The sequence below is a fragment of the Pseudophryne corroboree genome, unplaced genomic scaffold (assembly GCF_028390025.1).
Source record: "Pseudophryne corroboree isolate aPseCor3 unplaced genomic scaffold, aPseCor3.hap2 scaffold_1357, whole genome shotgun sequence".
Classification (NCBI taxonomy): Eukaryota; Metazoa; Chordata; class Amphibia; order Anura; family Myobatrachidae; genus Pseudophryne; species Pseudophryne corroboree.
This window is the reverse complement of record NW_026967983.1, coordinates 125,974-145,652: the sequence shown is the minus strand read 5'-3', so window position 1 is coordinate 145,652 and position 19,679 is coordinate 125,974. Positions and strand designations below refer to the sequence as shown.

At 41.9% G+C, this 19,679-nt stretch overlaps 1 non-coding gene across 1 annotated transcript; it reads right to left on the bottom strand.

Moving 5' to 3' along the window:
* Positions 1-15,093: 15,093 nt before the first annotated feature.
* TRNAN-AUU (transfer RNA asparagine (anticodon AUU)) lies at positions 15,094-15,167 on the bottom strand. The gene has a single exon. It is a non-coding gene; the product is annotated as a tRNA-Asn (tRNA).
* Between the last annotated feature and the right edge of the window lie 4,512 nt (positions 15,168-19,679).

Here is a 19,679-nt window from a genome sequence, read left to right as displayed (position 1 = left end):
TTTCCCCCCTTCCTTTCTCAATTGTGCCCATCAGCAGCTATTCTAATGTTGCTGCCAATGGGTGTGACGCATTCATTTCTTCTGTGGGGTACACTGGACTCCACAAGGATTCACATTGTATGTACACCAGAGTAGGATCTTGATCTGAGGCACCCACAGGCTCAAAGCTTTTGACTGTTCCCAAGATGCTCAGCGCCCCCTCCTCTATAACCTCGCTTCCATGAACAGGGAGCTCAGTTTGTAGTTGGTGCCTTCAGTAGCAGGCCACTTAACAGGGGGCTGCCTCAGGCAGCCTATTCTTAGCTATTAATTTTGGCAAGAAAATAATAACTTTTTTTATAAGAATCTACAAGGGCTGCAGCAGGCTAGGTCTAATAGACCTCTTTACTGCAGCTCCATCACTCCCAGTGGCGCAGTATACTCCCGTGCCCCGGTTGCTGGGTCACTGCAGCGGAGGCTCCGGTTTCTTCCTAAGGTCAGTCACACACACACCGCCCTCCGGGATCACGAGGCCGCTGATGGGGGCGGGCCGTGTGCGCACTGGCGTGGACACTGATTACTGGGCAGTCGCTCCACTAGCCACCAGGGACAGTTAAGGAGCACAGCTCTGGGGTTTTTTCTCCTATATTAACCCCATTTTGTACTACCCGCAGTGCATTGTGATAGGTAATGGGGCCTGATTCAGGTTGGATCGCAATCCAACTGCAAAAACTGCTAAGAGCATACGCATCCGCCTGCATTTTCTGCGGCACCCCGCAGATAATGCGATCACCTCTGCCTGTGAATCGGTGAAGGGGGGGGGGGAGGGGGGTCAACAACACTCCATTTCCAAGTCGGAGATGGAGCGGTGCGGGGGCACGGTTTCAAAATGGGGTCGGCAACGGAGAAACAGGAGGCGTGGTCAGAGCAGCTGCATGACATCACATGGGCCGGACTCTGCCAGTGGAGCCCCAGCGTCATGAGGTAGATTTTGTAGAGGCCGGGGAGGACTTCTGTTCCTGGGAACTAGCTGTGTTGTGCAGCTTTATTCCTCTGCCCCTACCTCTGGCAAGAAAGGACGCACCTCGCACTTTCTTGTTTCTTTGTGACCGAAAGGACTGCATTTGATAATGCGGAGCTTTCTTATGCTGTGAGGGAACATAAGGTAAAAAATTTGATTTTCCAACTGTAGCTGTGCGTGTTAATGCTTTGTCCATCCTACGGGAGGATTTCCATCGTAACCTATCCGTTGATGGAAAAGGATACGCCATAAGAATCCTTTTGGAAATCTGCAGTCTTTTATCTGGAGATTCCCAAGCTTTTTCACATAACTCGTTCAGCTCGTGTGACCCCCTCAAAGGTTACCTCAGGCTTCTTTCCCTTGTACATATGTACCCTCTTGTCAGGGACAGGGGGTTCCTCTGTGATGTGCAAAACATCTTTTATTGCCATAATCATATATCGAATGGATTTTGCCAATTTTGGCTGTAACTTTGCATCATCGTAATCGACACTGGAGTCAGAATCCGTGTCGGTATCTGTGTCAACAATCTGGGATAGTGGGCGCTTATGAGACCCTGACAGTCCCTGCAACATAGGATCAGGCATGGGTTGAGTCCCTGACTGTCCCAAAGCTTCAGCCTTGTCTAATCTTTTGTACAATGAGTTTACACTAGCATTTAAAACATTCCACATATCCATCCAATCAGGTGTCAGCGGAGACACCACATTCATTTGCTCCCGCTCCTCTCTAATATAGCCTTCTTCCTCAGACATGTCGACACACGTGTACCGACACACCACACACACAGGGAATACTTTTTCTGAAGACAGTTTCCCCACAAGGCCCTTTGGAGAGACAGAGAGAGAGTATGCCAGCACACTCCCCAGCGCTATATAACCCAGGAATAACACAGTAACTTAATGTTTGTCCAGTAGCGCTGCTGTATGTAATTTGCGCCGAATTATGTGCCCCCCCTCTCTTTTCAACCCTCTTCTCTACCGTGGTATAAGCAGGGGAGAGTCCGGGGAGCTTCCTCTCAGCGGTGCTGAGGAGAAAAAATGGCGCTGGTGAGTGCTGAGGGAGAAGCCCCGCCCCCTCGGCGGCGGGCTTCTGTCCCGCTTAAACTGTAAAATTGGTGGGGGCTCATACATATATACAGTGCCCAGCTGTATATATGTTATATTTTTGCCAAAAAGAGGTTTATATTGCTGCCCAGGGCGCCCCCCCTGCGCCCTGCACCCTTACAGTGACCGGAGTATGTGAGGTGTATGGGAGCAATGGCGCACAGCTGCAGTGCTGTGCGCTACCTCAGTGAAGATCATGAACTCTGTGGAGCCCGTCTATCCCCATGGTCCTTACGGAGTCCCCAGCATCCTCTAGGACTTTAGAGAAACTAGGATTTTAATACCTACCGGTAAATCCTTTTCTCTTAGTCTGTTGAGGATGCTGGGCACCCGTCCCAGTGTGTACTGTGTCTGCAGTTATTAAATGGCCCTTAACTCCAGAACATTTATGTGGAGACAACTTTCCTGACTTGACCATCTTCCTTGGACGTTTTCCCCCTGTGTGACTGCTCCCCAGCCTCGGAGGGTTGCATCTGTGGTCCCTAGGATCCAGTCCTGGATCCCGAACCATCGCCCCTCTAGGAGGTGAGAACTGTGCAGCCACCAATGGAGTGAGATTCTGGTCTTGGAAGACAGGATTATCCTCCGGTGCATGTGTAGGTGGGATCCGGACCAATTGTCCAACAGGTCCCACTGGAACACTCTGGCATGGAACCTGCCAAACTGAATGGCCTCGTAGGCCACAACCATCTTCCCCAGCAACTGAATGCATTGATGGATTAACACTCTTGCTGGTTTCAGAATTTGTTTGACCAGACTCTGGAACTCCATAGCCTTTCCACTGGAAGAAAACCTCTTCTGTGTCCAGTATGTGTTATGATTCCAGCACTCTAGTCAGAGAAGATCTTATGGCAAGGACCGGAGCACTGGAACGGAATGCTGGGGAAGGGAGCAGGACAGGAAAATAGCCCCTGGCGCCCTAACTCTGTTGTCTCACCCGTGTTGTCAGAAATCCCCTGCGAGACTATGGTTTCTTGAGCCCTTGGCAGCCGCGTTTGAAGGGCGGATTATGTCTGCCCAACTTCGATGCCCCCCGGTCTTAATGAGAGACAAAGGGAAACCCGAGACAGGGTGATAACAAGAGGCCCTCTAACTAAACAACCAGGCCAGGGGCTAAGCAAACTCAAAACTATAATATGTGTGGAGAAACCGCCAGGAAAAAGGACAACCAAAATATCCACTTGTCCAATTCTCCTACCCGGCACCGCCGAGTACCAGAGAGGACTTGTGGAAGCGGAACCCTCCGCAAATGCTCCAAACACAAAATATAAAAGGTAAAGCGGCTGAGCCGCAACACACGGCAGAGCCGCAACTCACGAACACCACTGGATATAAAACGGTGATCAGTCAGGACTCCAGGGAACCAAACGACCTCTTGGGATGAGATGACAACTCCCGAATACCGGACTTCTGCGGACTGGAATGACCGGATACAGCAGGACTGGAAACAGACTCTCAGCAAACAAAGGCAGCATGCAGGAAGCTATTACCGGCATCTGTGAGAAGCCCTGGGAGTGTATTTAACAAGGAGTCCTCCAATCAGCTGCTAAAGGCTGATTAGAATAAATGCCGTGCAGCTGCCTTGCTGCACGGCCAGAGAACAGGTGAATATCTTAATTTCCTAAAGCCTAGCAACGGGGAACGCGGTCCACCAGTGGCGTCCCCGTTGCTAGGGTCCGTGCGGCTCAGCGCGCCCGGCGTCTAGCGTTGCTAGGGAGCCGGCGGCTGTACGTGCACGGCATCTCTAGTTGCTAGGCGCCGGGCCGCGCAGACCATCAAGCGGACCCCGGCGCCTAACAGTACCCCCCCCTTGAGGAGGGGTCAAGGAACCCCTAAAGCCAGGTTTCTGAGGAAATTCCCGAAAAAATGCCCTCTTGAGCCTCGGGGCATGAAGATCCTTATCCAGGACCCAAGACCTTTCCTCCGGACCATAGCCTTTCCAGGGAACCAGAAAATACAGCCGATCCCGGGACAATTTGGAATCGAGAACCTTCTCTACCAAGAACTCCTGTTGTCCCTGTACATCCACTGGAGATCTACCCTGAGAGATCTTCCGAGGAAATCTACTGGAAGAAACGTATTGTTTCAACAGGGAACAATGAAACGTATTTCCAATCCTGAGAGATCTTGGTAAACGTAACCGAAAGGCAACTGGGTTGACTCTTTTAATAATAAGAAATGGCCCAATAAATTTGGGTCCCAGTCTAGCTGAGGATTGTCGAAGCCTGATGTTGCGAGTCGACAACCACACCCTATCTCCCACCTTAAAAGTGCAAGGACGTCGGAGCCTGTCAGAAAATTTCTTCTCTCGAAAGGCCGCTTTTCTGAGAGCAAGGTGCACCTTTTTCCAAATGGCTCTGAGATGGGAGGTTAAGGTAAGCGAGGAGACTGAGGAATGATGAAAAAAAGAATTAGCTCTGGGGTGAAAACCAAAAACTGAAAAGAATGGAGACTCTTTAGTGGAGGAATGACAAGAATTATTGTAAGCAAATTCAGCCAACGGAAGAAACTCGGACCAATCATTCTGGAGTTTGGCTGAATACAAGCGCAAATATTGTTTCAATGATTGGTTAACTCGTTCGGTTTGCCCGTTGGATTGTGGGTGGTAACCGGATGTTAACGACAATTTCATCTTCAATGAGGCACAAAAACATTTCCAGAATTGTGCGATGAATTGTGGACCCCGATCAGAAACAATATCAGTAGGCAACCCATGAAGCCTGAATACATGGCGGAGAAACAAAACTGCCAACCCTTGGGCAGAAGGCAATCGGGGAAGAGCAATAAAATGAGCCATTTTACTAAAACGGTCCACTACCACCCATATGACTCGGAATCCGGCTGAAAGGGGAAGGTCAACCACAAAATCCATGGAAATATGAGACCACGGCCTGAGAGGAACATTTAAGGGCATAAGTTGCCCGATGGGCAAGGAACGGGGAACCTTATGCTGTGCACAAACCTGACATGAATAAACAAATTCCTTGACGTCTTTAGAAAGACCAGGCCACCATACTGAGCGAGAGACTAACTCCAATGTCTTAGAGACTCCTGGATGCCCTGAAACTTTGTTATCATGGAATTCCGTTAAAACAGTAACTCTCAAAAACTCAGGGACGTAAAGACGACCAGCAGGAGTAATTCTAGGAGCTTGGTGTTGAAGCTGTTTTAACTGGGTAAATAAATCTTGTGTGAGGCCCGCCCAGATGACCGAAGATGGAAGTATGGGGGTAACAGGATTGTTATTGTGAACCGGAAGAAAGCTATGTGACAGGGCATCAGCCTTAGTATTCTTGGAACCAGGCCTGAAAGTGATTATAAATTTGAAACGCGTAAAAAATAATGCCCAACGTGCCTGCCGGGCATTAAGCCGCTTAGCTGATTCAATCTATTGCAGGTTCTTATGGTCAGTCAATACCGAAATAGTATGTTTTGCTCCCTCCAGCCAATGCCTCCACTCCTCGAAAGCCCATTTTACCGCCAGTAACTCCCGATTACCAACGTCATAGTTGGATTCAGCGGAGGAGAATTTCCTGGACATAAAGGCACAAGGATGTAACTCCAGAGACTCCGGATCCTTTTGAGAAAGGATAGCCCCCACTCCAACCTCCGAGGCATCAACCTCCACCACAAAGGGCAATTCCGGATTAGGATGTCTGAGGACTGGAGCCGAGACAAAGGCTTGTTTCAAGGCCCGGAAGGACAACTCAGCTTCACGCGACCAGTTGGTAGGATCCGCTCCTTTCTTTGTCAGAGCTACAATGGGAGCAACCAGGTCAGAAAAAGAATGAATGAACCTCCTATAATAATTCGCAAACCCTAAAAAACGCTTAATTGCTTTTAAATTGGTGGGTTGCGCCCAACTAAGGATGGCCTGGAGTTTCTTTGGTTCCATGGAAAATCCCTGAGGGGAAATTATGTACCCTAAAAAAGATACTTCCGTGACATGAAACTCACACTTCTCCAGCTTGGCATATAAATGATTCTCACATAACTTTTGAAGAACCAGACGCACCTGGGTAACATGTTGTTCCATTGATTTAGAAAAAATCAGGATGTCGTCTAAGTAAACGACCACGAATTTCCCTAGGAAGTCACGGAGCACATCGTTAATGAGGTCTTGAAAAACTGCCGGAGCATTGGACAGGCCGAACGGCATCACCAGGTATTCGTAGTGACCCGACTGAGTACTGAAGGCCGTTTTCCACTCATCTCCAGATTTAATTCGGATGAGGTTGTACGCTCCTCTAAGGTCAATTTTAGAAAAAATCACAGCAGAACGTAACTGATCAAAGAGTACAGAAATCAACGGCAAAGGATAGGTGTTTTTAACTGAGATCTTATTCAGGGCTCTAAAATCAATGCAAGGTCTAAGCGAGCCATCCTTTTTCTCCACAAAGAAGAAGCCTGCACTTAAAGGAGATTTTGATGGTCTAATAAATCCTTTCTCAAGGCTCTCCTTTACATAATCATTCATAGCCGCAGTTTCTGGCCCGGATAATGCATATAATCTTCCCTTTGGCAATGCGGCACCAGGAATTAACTCAATAGCACAATCATAAGGCCGATGGGGAGGCAGAATGTCCGCATTGCCTTTGGAGAAAACATCAGCAAACTCCTGGTATTCCACCGGAATGAGTTCTGGAATGATAGCTGCTACTCTGACTGGAAACGTGATACATTCCTTATCACAAAAAGTACCCCAATGTGAAATCTCCCCCAACCGCCAATCAATGGTGGGATTATGAAAGGCCAGCCAAGGGTGACCCAGAACAACTGGAACTGCTGGGCAATGTGTAAGAAAGAACTCGATTTTCTCGGAATGTAGAGCTCCTACTGTAAGTAGTACAGGGGGTGTACGGAGAGAAATAATCCCATTAGACAGCGGACTCCCATCTAAGCCATGCATGGTGACACACCTACCCAAAGGTAACTGAGGAATGCCTAAGGCCTTAGCCCAAGTTAAATCCATAAAGTTTCCTGCAGCTCCACTGTCAACAAAAGCCGACACCAAAGAACTGAGGCTGCCAAAGGAAACTTTAACTGGGACTAAAAGGGAGTTATTCGAGGAGATAAGCTGCAGACCTAGGTGAACCCCCTCACAATTCACCTGGTCAAAGCGTTTCCCGACTTGTTCGGACAATTACGAGCAAAATGTCCCTTACCCCCACAGTACAGACAAAGACCAGAATTTTGCCTTCTGGCTCTTTCTTCAGGAGACAGCCGGGAGAGACCCATCTGCATGGTCTCCTCTACGTCTTCAGGAATGGAATATACACACGGACTTGACCTTACAGGTGCTCCTTTTTCAGCCCTCCGCTCTCTGAGACGACGATCAATCTTAATAGAAAGCTCCATGAGTTTATCGAGAGTCTCAGGAGCGGGGTACTGAAGGAGACTGTCTTTTATAGACTCTGATAAGCCGAGGCGAAACTGACTGCGCAGGGCTGGGTCATTCCAGCCACAGTCGTTCGACCAACGGCGAAACTCCGTACAATAAACCTCTGCAGGATTTCTACCCTGTCTGAGAGCGCGCAACTGACTTTCAGCGGACGCCTCTCTATCAGGGTCATCATACAAGAGCCCTAAAGACTCAAAAAAAGCGTCAATTGACAACAATGCCGGATCCTCTGCTCTTAAACCAAATGCCCAGGTCTGAGGATCCCCCTGGAGCAAAGAAATAATAAACCCGACCCGCTGAGATTCAGTACCCGAGGAAGTCGGTCTTAAACGAAAATAAAGTTTACAGGATTCTTTAAAATTAAAAAAACTCTTTTCTATCACCAGAAAAACGGTCAGGCAAATGCATCTTTGGTTCATGGACTACCCTTGGGGAAGCTCGCAAAAGATCTTCCTGCGACTTCACCCGAAGAGAAAGATCCTGAACCATCTGAGTAAGTTCTTGAATCTGGCTGACTAAGAGCTGACCAGGATTTGGCCCTAAACCTGTTGGATTCATGAGGCCGATAAACTCTCACAAAACTGAATGAGAAAAAATTAAACCCCGTTTAATTTTAAGTTTTGGTATGGCCGGTAATAATGTTATGATTCCAGCACTCTGGTCAGAGAAGATCTTATGGCAAGGACTGGAGCACTGGAACGGAATGCTGGGGAAGGGAGCAGGACAGGAAAATAGCCCCTTGCGCCCTAACTCTGTTGTCTCACCCGTGTTGTCAGAAATCCCCTGCGAGACTATGGTTTCTTGAGCCCTTGGCAGCCGCGTTTGAAGGGCGGATTATGTCTGCCCAACTTCGATGCCCCCCGGTCTTAATGAGAGACAAAGGGAAACCTGAGACAGGGTGATAACAAGAGGCCCTCTAACTAAACAACCAGGCCAGGGGCTAAGCAAACTCAAAACTATAATATGTGCGGAGAAACCGCCAGGAAAAAGGACAACCAAAATATCCACTTGTCCAATTCTCCTACCCGGCACCGCCAAGTACCAGAGAGGACTTGTGGAAGCGGAACCCTCCGCAAATGCTCCAAACACAAAATATAAAAGGTAAAGCGGCTGAGCCGCAACACACGGCAGAGCCGCAACTCACGAACACCACTGGATATAAAACGGTGATCAGTCAGGACTCCAGGGAACCAAACGACCTCTTGGGATGAGATGACAACTCCCGAATACCGGACTTCTGCGGACTGGAATGACCGGATACAGCAGGACTGGAAACAGACTCTCAGCAAACAAAGGCAGCATGCAGGAAGCTATTACCGGCGTCTGTGAGAAGCCCTGGGAGTGTATTTAACAAGGAGTCCTCCAATCAGCTGCTAAAGGCTGATTAGAATAAATGCCGTGCAGCTGCCTTGCTGCACGGCCAGAGATCAGGTGAATATCTTAATTTCCTAAAGCCTAGCAACGGGGAACGCGGTCCGCCAGTGGCGTCCCCGTTGCTAGGGTCCGTGCGGCTCAGCGCGCCCGGCGTCTAGCGTTGCTAGGGAGCCGGCGGCTGTACGTGCACGGCGTCTCTAGTTGCTAGGCGCCGGGCCGCGCAGACCATCAAGCGGACCCTGGCGCCTAACAGTATGACTCCCAAAAACAACAACCGCGTCATTGGGACCAACTGCGATTTTGGCAAGTTTAGGAGCCAACCATGTTGTTGAAGAACTGTCAGGGAGAGTGCAATGTTTTGCACCAACTGGTCCCTGGATCTCGCCTTTATCAGGAGATCATCCAAGTACGGGATAATTGTGACTCCTTGCTTGCGAAGGAGAACCATAATTTCCGCCATCACCCTGGTGAAAATCCTCGGAGCCGTGGACAGACCAAACGGCAATGTCTGAAATTGGTAATGACAATCCTGAATTGCAAACCTTAGGTAGCTTGAGGCAGTGGCTAAATGGGAACATGTAAGTAGGCATCCTTTATGTCTACCAAAACCATGAAATCTCCGTCCTCCGGACTGGAGATCACTGCCCTGAGAAATTCCATCTTGAAATTGAATTTCTTTAGGAAGAAATTGAGGGATTTCAGATTTAAGATTGGTCTGACTGAGCCGTCCGGCTTCGGGACCACGAAGAGGCTTGAATAAAAACCTTCTCCCTGCTGAATAAGGCCAATTTGAACAATCGGTGAGGGGGAACGTCTTGAAACCCCAGTTTGTACCCTTGGGACACTATTTGTAAAACCCACGAGTCCAGGTCCGAATGAATCCAGAACTGACTGAAGAGTTTTAGACGTGCCCCCACTGGTGTGGGCTCCTGCAAGAAAGCCCCAGTGTCATGCAGTGGATTTGGCAGAAGCAGAGGACAATCTCTGGTCCTGCGATCTTGAAGAGGCTACAGACCTCTTCCTTTTCCTTCCTCTACCTGCAAAGAAAGGGGAATCTAAACTTCTTGCATATCTATTGGGCCAAAATGACTGCGGTAGATAATGATGCGTCTTCATCCGTTGACAGGGAACATAGGGCAAGAAGGTTGACTTACCATTGAAATGAGGATGCATCTTGCTGCCTTTCCAATGAAGAAAGTTTAATTTAGTAATAGGTGAAAAACCATCCTTACAAAGGTGTTAATCAGAGACTTGGCTTTGTGGACACTTTTCAGAGAACAAATTTGTTAGCATAAAAATAAAGCCAGAAAATGAAGAGCTGTTTAATCACTCAATTGGATTTTTCTGCCAGCATATTTTTTTTCTCTGCAACCCACTGCTAAATTGTGCTTCCTAGCTGTTTTTATAAAATCACTGAATCAAATCTAACTCTGATTACATCAGAGAAGGCCAGGTACCCTACACCATAACAGGGAGTTTGAAATTTTGACTTGTCTACTTAAAGTTCACCAAAATCTGATAACAAGGTCAATTAGGTCCCTGGGTGGGATTGAACCACCAACCTTATGGTTAATAGCCGTACATACTAACTGATTGCGCCACAGAGACACTTTGCGAAAGTCCATACTGACAAAGGCTAATAAGCATTCATCTAAAACGTTTCCTAGAAAAACTTTAAAAAGTCAATAATCTGGAGAGTTTTTGTAAGATGTTTCTTCCATCAACCAACGAAGAAACACATTGGTACTTTCCCATGATGAGTGAGTGCTTCAGGATCTCTTGCACTTACATGTGCAGCAGAGTACTGCAATGGAAGCATGCTGGGCCCATAACCCAGAGGTAGGCAGATTGAAACTATCCTCTGCTATATGCATTTTTTTTTTGTTAATTAAAGTAATCCAAAACTGGGATTGATATTTTGTCTCTTTCATTTTTACTTAAAGTACAATAACTTTTACCATTTTAATTTGTTTTAATAGTATATTGACAGTATTGTTTTCTTTCAAAAATCCACTTCATTTTCTTTACCCTATTATTAAAATGGTAATTGACAAAAACAAACTACATTGTCACCAGAAGAGCAATACAAAATGTACAAGTGATATATTAAAATCATCTTTCCAGCTTGAATTTCAATGATGCATTGGGTCAACAATTTTGTGAGAAACATCTTCACCCTTAAATAAAGATTTTCTTAATTCCTTACCTGTGTGCTAATTAGATATCACCTTGTTTTCACATTAAACAGACTTCCACATGAGAAAGCAGCAAGGATGCAGTGGCGTTAATGTTTCCTGGTGTCAACCTGTATTATTTCAGTAGACATTGAAATGAGGATACATCTTGCTGCCTTTCCAATGAAGCAAGTTTAATTTAGTAATAGGTGAAAAACCATCCCTACAAAGGTGTTAATCAGAGACTTGGCTTTGTGGACACTTTTCAGAGAACAAATTTGTTAGCATAAAAATAAAGCCAGAAAATGAAGAGCTGTTTAATCACGCAATTTGATTTTTTTGCCAGCATATTTCTTTTTCTCTGCATCCCACTGCTAAATTGTGCTTCCTAGATGTTTTTATAAAATCACTGAATCAAATCTAACTCTGATTACATCAGAGAAGGCCAGGTACCCTACACCATAACAGGGGGTATGAAATTTGACTTGTCTACTTAAAGATCACCAAAATCTGATAACAAGGTCTAGTACGTCCCTGGGTGGAATTGAACCACCAACCTTTTGATTAATAGCCGTACACACTAACTGATTGCGCCACAGAGACACTTTGCAAAAGTCCATACTGACAAATGCTAATAAGCATTCATCTAAAACGTTTCCTAGAAAAACTTAAAAAAGTCAATAATCTGGAGAGTTTTTGTAAGATGTTTCTTCTATCAACCAATGAAGAAACACATTGGTACTTTCCCATGATGAGTGAGTGCTTCAGGATCTCTTGCACTTACATGTGCAGCAGAGTACAGCAATGGAAGCATGCTGGGCCCATAACCCAGAGGTAGGCAGATTGAAACTATCCTCTGCTATATGCATTTTTTTGTTTGTTAATTAAAGTAATCCAAAACTGGGATTGATATTTTGGCTCTTTTATTTTTACTTAAAGTACAATAACTTTTACCATTTTAATTTGTTTTAATAGTATATTGACAGTATTGTTTTCTTTCAAAAATCCACTTAATTTTCTTTACCCTATTATTAAAATGGTAATTGACAAAAACAAACTACATTGTCACCAGAAGAGCAATACAAAATGTACAAGTGATATATTAAAATCATCTTTCCAGCTTGAATTTCAATGATGCATTGGGGCAACGATTTTGTGAGAAACATCTTCACCCTTAAATAAAGATTTTCTTAATTCCTTACCTGTGTGCTAATTAGATATCACCTTGTTTTCACATTAAACAGACTTCCACATGAGAAAGCAGCAAGGATGCAGTGGCGTTAATGTTTCCTGGTGTCAACCTGTATTATTTCAGTAGACATTGAAATGAGGATGCATCTTGCTGCCTTTCCAATGAAGCAAGTTTAATTTAGTAATAGGTGAAAAACCATCCTTACAAAGGTGTTAATCAGAGACTTGGCTTTGTGGACACTTTTCAGAGAACAAATTTGTTAGCATAAAAATAAAGCCAGAAAATAAAGAGCTGTTTAATCACTCAATTGGAGTTTTCTGCCAGCATATTTTTTTTCTCTGCAAACCACTGCTAAATTGTGCTTCCTAGCTGTTTTTATAAAATCACTGAATCAAATCTAACTCTGATTACATCAGAGAAGGCCAGGTACCCTACACCATAACAGGGGGTTTGAAATTTTGACTTGTCTACTTAGAAATCACCAAAATCTGATAACAAGGTCAATTAGGTCCCTGGGTGGGATTGAACCACCAACCTTTTGGTTAATAGCCGTACATACTAACTGATTGCGCCACAGAGACACTTTGCAAAAGTACATACTGACAAAGGCTAATAAGCATTCATCTAAAACGTTTCCTAGAAAAACTTTAAAAAGTCAATAATCTGGAGAGTTTTTGTAAGATGTTTCTTCCATCAACCAACGAAGAAACACATTGGTACTTTCCCATGATGAGTGAGTGCTTCAGGATCTCTTGCACTTACATGTGCAGCAGAGTACAGCAATGGAAGCATGCTGGGCCCATAACCCAGAGGTAGGCAGATTGAAACTATCTTCTGCTATATGCATTTTTTTTTGTTAATTAAAGTAATCCAAAACTGGGATTGATATTTTGGCTCTTTTATTTTTACTTAAAGTACAACAACTTTTACCATTTTAATTTGTTTTAATAGTATATTGACAGTATTGTTTTCTTTCAAAAATCCACTTCATTTTCTTTACCCTATTATTAAAATGGTAATTGACAAAAACAAACTACATTGTCACCAGAAGAGCAATACAAAATGTACAAGTGATATATTAAAATCATCTTTCCAGCTTGAATTTCAATGATGCATTGGGGCAACGATTTTGTGAGAAACATCTTCACCCTTAAATAAAGATTTTCTTAATTCCTTACCTGTGTGCTAATTAGATATCACCTTGTTTTCATATTAAACAGACTTCCACATGAGAAAGCAGCAAGGATGCAGTGGCGTTAATGTTTCCTGGTGTCAACTTGTATTATTTCAGTAGACATTGAAATGAGGATGCATCTTGCTGCCTTTCCAATGAAGCAAGTTTAATTTAGTAATAGGTGAAAAACCATCCTTACAAAGGTGTTAATCAGAGACTTGGCTTTGTGGACACTTTTCAGAGAACAAATTTGTTAGCATAAAAATAAAGCCAGAAAATGAAGAGCTGTTTAATCACTCAATTGGATTTTTCTGCCAGCATATTTTTTTTCTCTGCAACCCACTGCTAAATTGTGCTTCCTAGCTGTTTTTATAAAATCACTGAATCAAATCTAACTCTGATTACATCAGAGAAGGCCAGGTACCCTACACCGTAACAGGGGGTTTGAAATTTTGACTTGTCTACTTAAAGATCACCAAAATCTGATAACAAGGGAAATTAGGTCCCTGGGTGGGATTGAACCACCAACCTTATGGTTAATAGCCGTACATACTAACTGATTGCGCCACAGAGACATTTTGCAAAAGTCCATACTGACAAAGGCTAATAAGCATTCATCTAAAACGTTTCCTAGAAAAACTTTAAAAAGTCAATAATCTGGAGAGTTTTTGTAAGATGTTTCTTCCATCAACCAACGAAGAAACACATTGGTACTTTCCCATGATGAGTGAGTGCTTCAGGATCTCTTGCACTTACATGTGCAGCAGAGTACTGCAATGGAAGCATGATGGGCCCATAACCCAGAGGTAGGCAGATTGAAACTATCCTCTGCTATATGCATTTTTTTTTGTTAATTAAAGTAATCCAAAACTGGGATTGATATTTTGTCTCTTTTATTTTTACTTAAAGTACAATAACTTTTACCATTTTAATTTGTTTTAATAGTATATTGACAGTATTGTTTTCTTTCAAAAATCCACTTCATTTTCTTTACCCTATTATTAAAATGGTAATTGACAAAAACAAACTACATTGTCACCAGAAGAGCAATACAAAATGTACAAGTGATATATTAAAATCATCTTTCCAGCTTGAATTTCAATGATGCATTGGGTCAACAAATTTGTGAGAAACATCTTCACCCTTAAATAAAGATTTTCTTAATTCCTTACCTGTGTGCTAATTAGATATCACCTTGTTTTCACATTAAACAGACTTCCACATGAGAAAGCAGCAAGGAAGCAGTGGCGTTAATGTTTCCTGGTGTCAACTTGTATTATTTCAGTAGACATTGAAATGAGGATGCATCTTGCTGCCTTTCCAATGAAGCAAGTTTAATTTAGTAATAGGTGAAAAACCATCCTTACAAAGGTGTTAATCAGAGACTTGGCTTTGTGGACACTTTTCAGAGAACAAATTTGTTAGCATAAAAATAAAGCCAGAAAATGAAGAGCTGTTTAATCACTCGATTGGATTTTTCTGCCAGCATATTTTTTTTCTCTGCAACCCACTGCTAAATTGTGCTTCCTAGCTGTTTTTTTTATAAAATCACTGAATCAAATCTAACTCTGATTACATCAGAGAAGGCCATGTACCCTACACCATAAGAGGGGGTTTGAAATTTTGACTTGTCTACTTAAATATCACCAAAATCTGATCACAAGTTTAATTAGGTCCCTGGGTGGGATTGAACCACCAACCTTTCGGTTAATAGCCGAACACACTAACCGATTGCGCCACAGAGACACTTTGCAAAAAGTGCCTACTGACAAAGGCTAATAAGCATACATCTAGAACGTTTCCTAGAAAAACATTAAAAAATCAATAATCTGGAGAGTTTTTGTAAGATGTTTCTTCCATCAACTAACGAATAAACACATTGGTACTTTCCCATGATGAGTGAGTGCTTCAGGATCTCTTGCACTTACATGTGCAGCAGAGTACTGCAATGGAAGCATGCTGGACCCATAACCCAGAGGTAGGCAGATTGAAACTATCCTTTGCTATATGCATTTTTTTTGTTAATTTAAGTAATCAAAACTGGGATTGATATTTTTGCTCTTTTATTTTTACTTAAAGTACAATAACTTTTACCATTTTAATTTGTTTTAATAGTATATTGACAGTATAGTTTTCTTTCAAAAATCCACTTAATTTTCTTTACCCTGTTATTAAAATGGTAATTGACAAAAAAAACTACATTGTCACCAGAAGAGCAATACAAAATGTACAAGTGATATATTAAAATCATCTTTCCAGCTTGAATTTCAATGATGCATTGGGGCAACAATTTTGTGAGAAACATCTTCACCCTTAAATAAAGATTTTCGTAATTCCTTACCTGTGTGCTAATTAGATATCACCTTGTTTTCACATTAAACAGACTTCCACATGAGAAAGCAGCAAGGATGCAGTGGCGTTAATGTTTCCTGGTGTCAACCTGTATTATTTCAGTAGACATTGAAATGAGGATGCATCTTGCTGCCTTTCCAATGAAGCAAGTTTAATTTAGTAATAGGTGAAAAACCATCCCTACAAAGGTGTTAATCAGAGACTTGGCTTTGTGGACACTTTTCAGAGAACAAATTTGTTAGCATAAAAATAAAGCAAGAAAATTAAGAGCTGTTTAATCACGCAATTTGATTTTTATGCCAGCATATTTTTTTTCTCTGCAAACCACTGCTAAATTGTGCTTCCTAGCTGTTTTTATAAAATCACTGAATCAAATCTAACTCTGATTACATCAGAGAAGGCCAGGTACCCTACACAATAAGAGGGGGTTTGAAATTTTGACTTGTCTACTTAAATATCACCAAAATCTGATAACAAGGTCAATTACGTCCCTGGGTGGGATTGAACCACCAACCTTTTGGTTAATAGCCGTACACACTAACTGATTGCGCCACAGAGACACTTTGCAAAAGTACATACTGACAAAGGCTAATAAGCATTCATCTAAAACGTTTCCTAGAAAAACTTAATAAAGTCAATAATCTGGAGAGTTTTTGTAAGATGTTTCTTCTATCAACCAACGAAGAAACACATTGGTACTTTCCCATGATGAGTGAGTGCTTCAGGATCTCTTGCACTTACATGTGCAGCAGAGTACAGCAATGGAAGCATGCTGGGCCCATAACCCAGAGGTAGGCAGATTGAAACTATCCTCTGCTATATGCATTTTTTTGTTTGTTAATTAAAGTATTCCAAAACTGGGATTGATATTTTGGCTCTTTTATTTTTACTTAAAGTACAATAACTTTTACCATTTTAATTTGTTTTAATAGTATATTGACAGTATTGTTTTCTTTCAAAAATCCACTTCATTTTCTTTACCCTATTATTAAAATGGTAATTGACAAAAACAAACTACATTGTCACCAGAAGAGCAATACAAACTGTACAAGTGATATATTAAAATCATCTTTCCAGCTTGAATTTCAATGATGCATTGGGGCAACGATTTTGTGAGAAACATCTTCACCCTTAAATAAAGATTTTCTTAATTCCTTACCTGTGTGCTAATTAGATATCACCTTGTTTTCACATTAAACAGACTTCCACATGAGAAAGCAGCAAGGATGCAGTGGCGTTAATGTTTCCTGGTGTCAACCTGTATTATTTCAGTAGACATTGAAATGAGGATGCATCTTGCTGCCTTTCCAATGAAGCAAGTTTAATTTAGTAATAGGTGAAAAACCATCCTTACAAAGGTGTTAATCAGAGACTTGGCTTTGTGGACACTTTTCAGAGAACAAATTTGTTAGCATAAAAATAAAGCCAGAAAATAAAGAGCTGTTTAATCACTCAATTGGATTTTTCTGCCAGCATATTTTTTTTCTCTGCAACCCACTGCTAAATTGTGCTTCCTAGCTTTTTTTATAAAATCACTGAATCAAATCTAACTCTGATAACATCAGAGAAGGCCAGGTACCCTACACAATAACAGGGGGTATGAAATTTGACTTGTCTACTTAAAGTTCACCAAAATCTGATAACAAGGTCAATTAGGTCCCTGGGTGGGATTGAACCACCAACCTTATGGTTAATAGCCGTACATACTAACTGATTGCGCCACAGAGACACTTTGCAAAAGTCCATACTGACAAAGGCTAATAAGCATTCATCTAAAACGTTTCCTAGAAAAACTTTAAAAAGTCAATAATCTGGAGAGTTTTTGTAAGATGTTTCTTCCATCAACCAACGAAGAAACACATTGGTACTTTCCCATGATGAGTGAGTGCTTCAGGATCTCTTGCACTTACATGTGCAGCAGAGTACTGCAATGGAAGCATGCTGGGCCCATAACCCAGAGGTAGGCAGATTGAAACTATCCTCTGCTATATGCATTTTTTTTTGTTAATTAAAGTAATCCAAAACTGGGATTGATATTTTGTCTCTTTTATTTTTACTTAAAGTACAATAACTTTTACCATTTTAATTTGTTTTAATAGTATATTGACAGTATTGTTTTCTTTCAAAAATCCACTTCATTTTCTTTACCCTATTATTAAAATGGTAATTGACAAAAACAAACTACATTGTCACCAGAAGAGCAATACAAAATGTACAAGTGATATATTAAAATCATCTTTCCAGCTTGAATTTCAATGATGCATTGGGTCAACAATTTTGTGAGAAACATCTTCACCCTTAAATAAAGATTTTCTTAATTCCTTACCTGTGTGCTAATTAGATATCACCTTGTTTTCACATTAAACAGACTTCCACATGAGAAAGCAGCAAGGATGCAGTGGCGTTAATGTTTCCTGGTGTCAACCTGTATTATTTCAGTAGACATTGAAATGAGGATACATCTTGCTGCCTTTCCAATGAAGCAAGTTTAATTTAGTAATAGGTGAAAAACCATCCCTACAAAGGTGTTAATCAGAGACTTGGCTTTGTGGACACTTTTCAGAGAACAAATTTGTTAGCATAAAAATAAAGCCAGAAAATGAAGAGCTGTTTAATCACGCAATTTGATTTTTTTGCCAGCATATTTCTTTTTCTCTGCAACCCACTGCTAAATTGTGCTTCCTAGATGTTTTTATAAAATCACTTAATCAAATCTAACTCTGATTACATCAGAGAAGGCCAGGTACCCTACACCATAACAGGGGGTATGAAATTTGACTTGTCTACTTAAAGATCACCAAAATCTGATAACAAGGTCAAGTACGTCCCTGGGTGGGATTGAACCACCAACCTTTTGGTTAATAGCCGTACACACTAACTGATTGCGCCACAGAGACACTTTGCAAAAGTACATACTGACAAATGCTAATAAGCATTCATCTAAAACGTTTCCTAGAAAAACTTAAAAAAGTCAATAATCTGGAGAGTTTTTGTAAGATGTTTCTTCTATCAACCAACGAAGAAACACATTGGTACTTTCCCATGATGAGTGAGTGCTTCAGGATCTCTTGCACTTACATGTGCAGCAGAGTACAGCAATGGAAGCATGCTGGGCCCATAACCCAGAGGTAGGCAGATTGAAACTATCCTCTGCTATATGCATTTTTTTGTTTGTTAATTAAAGTAATCCAAAACTGGGATTGATATTTTGGCTCTTTTATTTTTACTTAAAGTACAATAACTTTTACCATTTTAATTTGTTTTAATAGTATATTGACAGTATTGTTTTCTTTCAAAAATCCACTTAATTTTCTTTACCCTATTATTAAAATGGTAATTGACAAAAACAAACTACATTGTCACCAGAAGAGCAATACAAAATGTACAAGTGATATATTAAAATCATCTTTCCAGCTTGAATTTCAATGATGCATTGGGGCAACGATTTTGTGAGAAACATCTTCACCCTTAAATAAAGATTTTCTTAATTCCTTACCTGTGTGCTAATTAGATATCACCTTGTTTTCACATTAAACAGACTTCCACATGAGAAAGCAGCAAGGATGCAGTGGCGTTAATGTTTCCTGGTGTCAACCTGTATTATTTCAGTAGACATTGAAATGAGGATGCATCTTGCTGCCTTTCCAATGAAGCAAGTTTAATTTAGTAATAGGTGAAAAACCATCCTTACAAAGGTGTTAATCAGAGACTTGGCTTTGTGGACACTTTTCAGAGAACAAATTTGTTAGCATAAAAATAAAGCCAGAAAATAAAGAGCTGTTTAATCACTCAATTGGATTTTTCTGCCAGCATATTTTTTTTCTCTGCAAACCACTGCTAAATTGTGCTTCCTAGCTGTTTTTATAAAATCACTGAATCAAATCTAACTCTGATTACATCAGAGAA